Here is an 11,314-nt window from a genome sequence, read left to right on the forward strand (position 1 = left end):
TAAAGTAACCCCTAAAAGCCTACATGAATAAAGTATATTTAAGTATTGATTTGTAATCTTGTTAAATTTATTATCATTCAGTGTGATGATTATTTCATTATTAATGATTTAAATATCGAATTTGGACGCCACGTTCGTTACGTAACGATTGAGTGCAACGTTAATAAATTATCAAGTTAAAAAAAAGTGTAATATATGAGATTTTAAATTAACATGGTTATTTTTTTTATTAAAGTTATTTCGTCATTATCTGCGAATCCCATTTCAAATAACTGTAATAAATATAATTTATTATTAGAGCATCTGTAGATGATACTACCAAACAGGCTTTTTACAGATATACAATGTGATTCACGAAGAAGATTATATAATTCATTTAAATTAGGTATAAATTGGGTGAAATATGATGATAACTGTTTAAAAAATATGCCAATCAATGGACCTTTATTCTACACTTTAGAAGCCAGGTGTGGCAGCTAGTACTTAGATATATAAAATATAAGTCATCTCTACTTAAAAAAGTTTTTAATCAATATTAATTTTTTCTCATCCTGAATGAAAGAGCACTTTAAGCTGCCAGTCATAATCACGAAACTTGTGATGATTAACGCTTGATAATTAATTAATCCTTCCTTTTTAATGAACCTCATTTAATATACTGTATATTTTTAAACGTCGACGTTAAGGCTTTTACCTTGTATTAATTTTATATTGATACTGTATATTGGTCATATAGTTATGTTATATATTGTAACTCGTTAAAGAAATTAATTTACCTTAACATAAATCTATGTAATATAAAAATTACATTTAGTGAAACAGGAGGCCTTTTACAATACTTACTATCACACGAAAGCACATAATCTATTTATTGTTTTAAAATTGAATAATAGATTTTTCAGATCACCTCTTACTTAAGTTCATAAAATCCGCTCTCTTGTTAATCATAAAATCTGCATTTAGCGTCTTAGTCTCTTAGACTATCAACATAATTTTATTATGTTCCTTCTTTAGGCCTTGTATGTGCCGTCAATAGTATCTGAGTTGTGACATTGTGTTTGAATTTACAATGTCTCACTAACCTTTGAAATCGGTACATAGTAACAATGTATTCATGTTTGCTAGTAGAATAACGAGAGGGCGGCCTCTTCCCAGACGAGATTGCAGAAAGCCGCAATAAAAATGCAATACACATGCAAATAAATTCCTAAAAATACAAATGCAAGCTCAGTTTTGCGCAATCGTCGCAATGTTTGTGCAAACAGAACGGGTGTATTTTGCTAATGTTTGCGATACGCTAATGGTGCACTTAGTACCATGAGGCGTAGGTTAATGACGCAATAGTCTCTTGAAAACACTTTCAATCGCTATTTTATTATGTTTATTTAAATGTTACCAGTTACCACCGGTTCTGAATGTAGTTTGAACCGGTAAACAACTTGGTCCTTACCAACCAAGCTTTTATTTAATTCTAAGCTAACAGCTTACTCAATCCAATGTCGTATGTACAATATATATATTGTGCATATTTTTTAATGTTATAGGGGGCAAACGAGCAGGAGGCTCACCTGATGGAAAGTGATCACCATCGCCCATGGACATCTGCAACACCGGGGGGGCTTGCACTATATCATTTGAACCTAACCTATTTATTTACAATTATTTATTACTACTTATTGTTTTAATTTGTTTATAATTGTATTTATTAAGCTTACTTTCTGCATATATTTTTGACAACTGGCTAATACATTAGCTAATAGACACTCGTGTAAAATAATGTCTCATTGCTGGGTAAAACTTTCTCTCGAGGAAAAGTTTTGGCGCTTATTCCATTACGCTGCTCCAATGCGAGTTGATGAATATGCATGTTTCAGGCACATGCAGGTTTTCTCACTATATATTTCTTTATCACTGAGAACGAGATAAATTATAAATACAAATTAAACCAAAATTAATTCGTGCTTTGTTGAGTTTGATCCCGCAAAGTTCGGTCAAGAAAATAGTTTCTACTAACTGGGAAATATCACCTTACTATTACTAGGCAATGTCAACTTACTACATAATATATGATATGTCTATTACTTAGACACTGGTGTCCGATACTGAAGTCAATTAAAATAAAAATTTACTTCAAAAACTATTATAAACATTGAAATTTTGCAATCTGAATACAACTTGTCCCATTGCCAAAGTCATTGAAAAAACAAAAAAAAACTTCACCGCACATTAGCTTTGACACATTGTTTTCTTTTTAAATGTTGTAGAAATGGTGTTTTCTAAATTTTTTTTTTTATTTACGAACGATTTTTTATATTTTTTTTTCATATACAAAATAAAATGTCAATGGATATTAAAAAGTGTAACTCATTTTTTTTAATAATAAAATTTAAGAGTTCAACGCCCTCAATAAATTTAACACAGAAATATTAAAAATTGTATTTTTTTTAATGTTCTTGCAGTAGCGGTGTATAATTATAGTTAAAATTAATTTGTGTTCTCAGCGAAGTGGAATCAGTTGTTTCACACGTTCATAAGCAATGTAGTACAGAAAAGTTCGTTGCGCAAAAAAGTTACTGCGCAAAAAATATAAATATTGAAGTTTAATTTCGTCTGTAAATATTAGCCTCCATGACTACAATTTATTACTATGGGGTTTTATTAATTTAGAAATTGGTTTCTTAAATTTGAATCTCATTTAATAATTTCTTGCGGTTCGAAAGTGAAATATCCACACTTAGAACTAGCGCGCACTGGCAACTTTTGTCAAGGTGACTGTTTAATCACTCTTATCAGGTCCGTGAATATGTACAGATGCAGACACAAATGTCACGTCGTAACGTGCGCACATCTCCATATATATTCATGGACTCGACAAGAGTGACGAAACAGTCACCGTGACAAAAGTTACTAGTGCGCGCTAGTTCTTATAGGCCATTAAAAATAATTATTTTTGAGTCAATAACATATATCCGAAAAATTCGTATAATCGAGATATTTCGATACTAAATCCATTAAATTCAATGACACGACAGTTCAACGGGCGGCCTTGTTTGACGTTTACGGGTGCGTTCAACAACAACATCAACTATAAAATTCCCACTGCTGGGCTAAAGGCTTCCTCTCCCTTTATAAATATCAAGTAACTCAGTAAATACTTAAAGAAACCTATCATATGTATTGGTATTGTAATCAATAAATAGTATATCCAACAACAACCTGTAAATTTCCCGCTGCTGGGCTAAGGCCTCATGTGGAGACATGAGAAGGTTTGGAACATATTCCACCACGCTGTTCCAATGCGGGTTGGTGGAATACACACGTGGCAGAATTTCTATAAAATTTGTCACGTGCAGGTTTTCTCACGATGTTTTCCTTCACCGCTGAGCACGAGATGAATTATAAAGCACATGAATCAGCGGTGCTTGCCTAGGATTGAACCCGTAATCATCGGTTAAGATGGACGCGTTCTAACCACTGGGCCATCTCAGCTCACGGGTGCGTTCAATGTGTTCTAAATAATAAATTTCGTGCAAGGGTGTAGTAGTTAGTTTACTTTTGTCGTTTAGTATTTTTATTTTAATATACCAGTATGTGTTTATTAAAACAATTTTTGATATAGTAGACTGATGTCATTTTCTCAAAATATGTTTTCTAATGTCCCTTTCACCATTCCCATACTAGTCTGCGGTGAGATTCGAGTTTCATGTTACAGAATAACCCCCTCTTTGGTATATTTTTACTAACAATATGAATAGGAAAGGACGGGCAAATGACCCAATTTATGGTAGTTGATCAGTGCGCATTTCTTATTTGATCTGTATTAATATTATATATGTGAAAGTAGCACTGTCTGTCTGTCAGTCGCTCTGCCTCGACTAAACCAATGAACCGATTTTGATGAAATTTGGTGTGAAGCAAACTTGATCTTCAAGGAAGGACATAGGCTACGTTTTTTGCCTACCACCAACCTTGGGAACTAAGATGTTATGTCCCTTGTGCCTGTAGTTACACTGGCTCACTCACCCTTCAAACCGGAACACATTAATACTGAGTACTGTTGTTTGGCGGTAGAATAACTGATGAGTGGGTGGTACCTACCCAGACGGGCTTGCACAAAGCCCTACCACCAAATTTAAATTAGTTAAATTAATTTTACCGTCTTAGGAGCGAAACTTCTTAAAAAGTTTGTAGGTGTTATAGTTTCTAAGATGTCGTGTTTAATCATTATTATTTCGCGTTCATATATATGAGCATATAGATTATATAATTTAAAGTGAAATTAAAGCGTACAATTTAAAAAATATATAAACTTTATTATATTAAATCTGTAGTTGGTCAAAGATAGACAATAAAATTGATACATTATTTCGTTATAAACATTAAATCTAAAGAGAATGGCTTAATGGAATCAACGTTTTTTTTTTCTATTTTAGTGTTAACTCACGAAACCTTTGGCTTATCTGATAAATTAATCAGACCTTTCTTATGTAAGTTCTGACCCACTTCGCTTCGGTTGTTTGCACAATTTTGTTGAATTTTATTCAGCGCCGCTACACTGCTTTGTCTAAGTCATTTCGAAATTAAATCCAATATTTTTTATAAATCATGCGAGAAAAGCTGGATTAGTACTCCGTAGTGACTTATTGTTTTATATGTTAAATGAAACGAAAATATACAACGCATTTGAAAATCTTTGATTAGTACAAAAATGTTGTAGTTAGATTTACTTGGTGGTAGGGCTTTGTGCAAGCCCGCCTGGGTAGGTACCCACTCATCAGATATTCTACCACTAAACAACAGTACGCAGTATTGTTGTGTTCCGGTTTGAAGGGTGAGTGAGTGAGAGAAAAAGACTTGGAGTTTGGTCTTAACTCATTTAAAAATTAAATTCCTCTATTAATTAATGTAAAATTCTACTCATTTATTTATTGTTAAATAAAAACACTACCACTGGTTCGAAAATGAAACAACATTGATCGGAAAATAAATAGCACGTTACATCTAAATATTCGATTGAAAAAAAAGCTAAATACGCTCACTACGTATCCTTTAAAATAACTTTATAATGATCGATAGCGATCAATCCCAGTATATTTATATAATTAAATAGTATAATAATTAAAAATAACTGTACGCCAAATACTCAAAGATATGATATTGGATATATAACAGGAAAATCAAAACTCAAAGCAAGATACACATATTATGAGTAAGTGAATTCAACTGATATTCGTTGAATATGATAATTTTTTTCACATCAATAATAAGAGCGGAGTCAACACGGAAAGTCGATTAGGCGGGACATGAGATCTTTCGTCATAATAATAGAATTATTCAAGACCAATCTTGTGAATATTTCCATTTTTATTTTGTCGAAGGGTAACAAGGGTTTTGATGTTGGAAAAACACTGGCAAATTGCAACTTCACTTAATATATTTTAGGAAAACTGAAATGGGGTTGTGATTTAAACATGTTAAGTTTTACTGCAGTCAGTGTTCTAAGCCAAGGAAGTCGAACTGAAACTTAATGTGCTTATAATTTATCTTTTATTGGGTAACTAATAAAAACGTAAACTAAACAAAGATAAGTCGTATTTGTCTAAGTTTGTTCTAGCTTAAGTTTTTATTTATAATTTAATAGTGTATTACTTTTTATTTAATTCAATAGTGCTGTTAATACCTGTAGTAGTGTATCACACTGCACTGGTCCGTGTGCTTTTGATTGCATTGTTTATGTAAATATGCCGATGGTGTTAAATAAATAAATAAAAAGATCAGTGGATCCCGTTGTTCAAAACATAGAGCTCTTCGTCGAATACAGGTAAAGATAACTGTGCTTCTACTAAGAAAGAAATACTAGTACATCGGAGTCTGAGATTGTGTACTTAAAAACAGTTTTAAGATATTTAGTAAAATTAAGTTTTTGTAATAAAAATCTAAACGTTTTAGACAAACGAGTACAATCAACTTTAGTTGACAGATGTTACTGATCATAAAACCTGTGTGGGAGTGGGGGTTAAAATTGATGACAGGGTGGAGGGGGCCCAAGCAGGTAAGCCTGGCAACCTAGTTATGTAAAGCAATATGAATTTATTTGCATAAACAGAAAGCTTTAAAAGTTATACCCATGAGAAAAAGTTTTAATATAAAAGTTTATAGGCTTAGAGAGGCACGCCATGTATCGGGAGAGATCTTTGGATTAAAACTTTATAACGAGTTGTAACCAAGTTTCAATTCTGTAGTCTCGTCATTGTGTAATCTTGAAGTGTATGTTACATTCGGTAAATTAGGTTTCAGATATTCCCTAGATAATATTCGTTATATTTAAACTTTAAATCCGATAATAAAAATAAATGATAATTTCAAATTATATACTTCCTCAAAGTTGTTGCAAATATTTACATCTGATAACAGGATCGTCGAGGAATTGAGCGTACTACTAGAATATTATAGGCGACTATTGTGGTATTTTCAACAAAATCAAATATTTGAATTCAGAAAGTATCATTTGGTGCCGTTAATTTGATGCTTTTTGATATTTTATAGGTATATAATGGGTGTTACATTGGGTCCTGGTGGTAGGTGATCACCATTGCCCAGAGACAATGACGACGCTTACGATTTGCGCTTGCGCTTTGCGCTTTGCGCTTTAAATATTAACCATTCCTTTCATCGGCAATGCGCCAGCAATCTATAGAATTAAAATGTTATGTATCCTGTGCCTGTAGTTACACTGGCTCACTCTCTTCAAGCCGGAGCACAATAATACTGGGTACTGATTTTTGGCGGTAGAATATTCAGTGAGTTTATAATACCTAACTAGAGGGGCTTGAATAAATTTCCAACAGTAAAATCTTATGTTTCTGCATACATAGTCAAACTTATGTCAGATGGACCTGAGAAGAACCTCAGCGTTTGATAAAATATTATTCTCAAAATGTGTTCTAATTTGTACAAACGTGGAGCAGCCTACCTTTCTTAAAGGCCTGCAACGCATCTACTAGTCCTCTGATGTTGCTCATGGGTTTGCAACGTAAATTATAAAAAGAACGAAAAATACAAATGGACAAAGGCAGAGAAAAATAAAGAAGAATTAGTTATTATGTATAATTTTATTACTGCGTGAGTCTGTAGATATATTCTTGTTTTTTTTTTTTTTTAATTTAATGCCAAGCAAATCGGACAGTAAACAGCCAGTTGTGATTACAAAAAAAGTAATATTTGTACATTTTTAGGGTTCCGTAGTCTAATGGAAACCCCTATAGTTTCGTCATATCTGTCCGTTCGTCTGTCCCGGCTTGTTCTCCACCGTGTCTGCACCGATTGTCACGAAAATTGGTGGAGAGATGTATACTGATAAGTGTTGTTGTTACAAAAAATTGTTTTTAAAATTATCGAAAAGTAATTATTTTTACCCCCCACCCCATACAGCGAAAAGTTAATTCCAAAAAAAAACAACTTACCCCATCGCGTGAGGTATCGTTAAAAAGGTATCTTTAAATACAACAAAAATTGCCTCGAAACCATGTAGATTAAACCCCCCAGTCTCGAGATATACTGAGACAAAGTTAAAATTAGAATGTCCGCTAACTTTTGAAATACTATTACAATAATTCTAAAAAAAATGTGCTGTATACCTCCAAGTAAGTACTTTCAACGAAAACAATAGCGGACTCTGTATCATACATAGTTATTTTTATACAACTCGACCAACTATTGACGTGCAGTTGCCCTAACTAAATGGTAATGTATGGAAATAACTACCTACAAACTATGAAAATAAGTAGGAATGTTACATATCTACATACAGAATTGGGCCAGAGTAGAAATAGAGATTGCTAAATTTTCTACTTATGGCCAATCTTATGGCTACGGAACCCTTTCATGTGCGTGTCCGACACGCTCTTGGCCGGTTTTTTTATTCTTCTTGTACGAAGTCAGGACTGATGAGTTTAAATAAATAAAATGACTACATTTTTTTAGATACATAATATATTCATGTCAAGGTATAATTTATAGAAGCGTTGACATATCGAAAGTTTTGTTGTTGATTAATGTACGATTACAAAGGATAGTGTTGTTTGACAAAGTAGTTCGGAACTTTGGTAAACATCTTTGTACTAACGATATGGACATCAAAGGATGACAAACGACTTAGGTCAAGTTATCTTTGACTTGGAAGTCAACTCATGAATGGACGCTGAAGTTTTGTAAATTGCCAATTATTCTTTGTTAGAAAAATACTATTTGAATATGAACCTTTTTGCAACGAAACGATGCTGACAATACAAATGTTTGAAAACCATTGGATGCTAAGCTTTGACGCAGCCATTTTGGTTTTATGTAAACGTTACGTAGTATTAAAAATACGTGAATAAATAAAAAGCGGTTTCTTCGATTATTGCTGTGATTCATCAGCGCTCTTTTTCGCATTTCTTTATTTTGCTCAATATATAATTATATATTTAATCAAACGATTATACTTGATTATATATTGATTGATTGATTATATATATATATATATATATATATATATATATATATATATATATATATATATATATATATATATATATATATATATATATATATATATATTGTTTGTGCATAATATATATATATATATTATGCACAAACAATGAACAAGGTATATATAAGAAACCTTTTTGCAGAACACAATATATGTTTTATCTGTACCAATACAGAAAGTGATCAGAAACCATTAAAACTTTTTAAAGTGTGTTCTTTTTTGCAACCAATATAAATAAAAAAAATATATTTTATTGTAGAATGATAAGGCTGGTAAACTTAAGCTATGGTTTACTCTTTAATATTGTTAAATTTAATTTAGCCGTAACTTTGAAAACCACTGAAACAATTTTACGTCCACCGCGCGCCAGTTTATTGTTTCATAGAAACAATGGCGGTGTAACGAGTACTTTCTATACATGCAAAAATATAACGAAGTGTACTTTTGTATCTATTACATTTTTGTTCAAATGTTTTGCTTTTTTACTTCAGATATATGACATGACAATTTTATAAGCTTATACTAGTATCTTATGTTTAAATATCACAAGCAACAATTATTGATTTCTCACTCTAAAGTTGTGTAAATTCAGTAGTTCGGGATGGCCAATATAATATTATCGTTTTACAATGATGCTCCAATCTATCTTTTGTTAGAATGCCCCGCTAACGTCCAATTGCTTCCTAATGAGAGCTCAATCATATTTGAAATAAGAAATAGTTGACATGCCAGTATTAAATACTATGCCATATAAAATAATATTAATTACAGTTTTACAAATTATTGATCAATTAATTACAATAATAATTGTAAATAATAAATTAAATTCAATATCCCCTGCTATATTCATAATATGCAATAATAATGTGATATAAATTGTGATATAGAATAAAATGTCATAACACCGCATTGAAGACTAAGGTTACTCTTGTAACAGTTGTTAATTTAAGTGCAAGCAGGACTTAAAAATGAAAAGATTGTACTATTTATTGCTTGAAAGTGACTCAATCGTATACAAGTTGAGAAAAAATCGTGCATATTATTTTGGGCACGTAATGAGAATAATTGAATTGTAAATAAAATAGTGTTGAACTTTAGAATTTATAGGAAAAGGGTGAAGTAGGTCAGATAGATTTAGAGGATATGTAAAACAATATCCATGACAGAGCGAGGAGCGATGAATGAAAGAACGGATACCAAATAATTACAGCATGCTATGCTAGCTAGACGATGCTATGAGCACCAGAGAGAAACAGCGTTGAAGTAAGCTCGAAATCTTCTTAGGAAGAGGAGTTCCTCAGTAATGGTATTAAGAGAATTTAAACAGACGTTGTTCTTTTTATAACACCCTAACAATTTGCCCTGGCTTCACATGGGTACAAAAAGGACTTATTTTTTTAATATAAACAAACAAAAGGAGAATTTAATACATGAAGGCATTCTCTGCCGGTCAAACTTTAATTCTAACTGAAATTCATGAAGACGGTATTCAATAATAATTAACAATACACGATACACAAAAATATACATACTTATATCTGAAACTATAAACAATAAATACATATGAACATATTTAGTATCTAGGAAATAAATATCACACTATAAGTAGAAACATTACACTTTCTTATTGATGGTCAAATTAAGCAACCTAAACTTAGAAGAACCGGCGAAAGAAACTAAGAGAAATAAATATCATGAGAATTAGTGACTTTAAAACAATATGGTGCCCTCGCAGACGAGTCTGAAACTAAATGAAGTGATTGAAATGAAAATTCTTATCCTTTAAGATGTTAAAATTCAATTACGATGATACTGTGTTTTTTATTTAAATAAACAATCAATAAATAACTGTAGTTCTATTTTAGAATTAAGGAATTTGAGTTTTAATTTCATATTCATGGATGAAAGCCGTATTACGTTGCGTATCTTAGAAGATCGAAGCCTACAGACGATGGAATTGTTAGAAGCCGACGTTAATGCGTTATTGAAATCCATCATACAAAAACATAATAGTAGATAAAAGTTGACCTTTAAAAAGGCCGTCGTAGTTGTGATATTATAGAGCTCGTATGTTCTATTATTTATATAGTAATTTTGTATGTTTGTATAATCAAGAGTTTATTATGATTGCTCTCCAATTCGTGTTAATTTACACAATAAATTGTCACAAATGTACAGCATACATAATCGCAATAAAGATTATGGATTTACCAACATAAGCCCTAGATTTGGCAGGCTAATACATTTAAACTCAAAATCTGAATGTCAATTGAGTTGGTAAACAATTATATGAACGCGCAAATTATTTTTACGCCCTTAATAAATGAAATACACGTTGAGATTATATTAAGTAAATGGACTTCTTGCATTTCGAGAGGGTTCCATATCTATATAAAATAAGAAGTAGCCTTGTTTTTCAATTTAAGATTATGTAATATTACTAATTAAGCATATACAATTTTATAGCATTGTCAAGTTACTTTGAATATGTTTAATGTAATCAACCAAAACATCTTTCATTTTTGTAGGTAAACTGAAGTATATTTCTTATTTTCACTACCACCTAATACATCACATTATAAAAAATGTATTGGGTATTAAACAAAAGTCTTTTAAGCTATTCGATATTTAATACAAGAATTGAATTGCTACAAATGAGTAGATTTTCTTAAATTGTATTCGGACTTTTTAGTGCTTATAATATTATATCAGAGTCATGAATATGTAAATAGAGGTCATTAAACTTTGGCCCGGCAAAAGCGCTATCATACAATTTGCTTGCAT

The sequence above is a fragment of the Vanessa cardui genome, chromosome 16 (genome assembly GCF_905220365.1).
Source record: "Vanessa cardui chromosome 16, ilVanCard2.1, whole genome shotgun sequence".
NCBI classification, from domain to species: domain Eukaryota; kingdom Metazoa; phylum Arthropoda; class Insecta; order Lepidoptera; family Nymphalidae; genus Vanessa; species Vanessa cardui.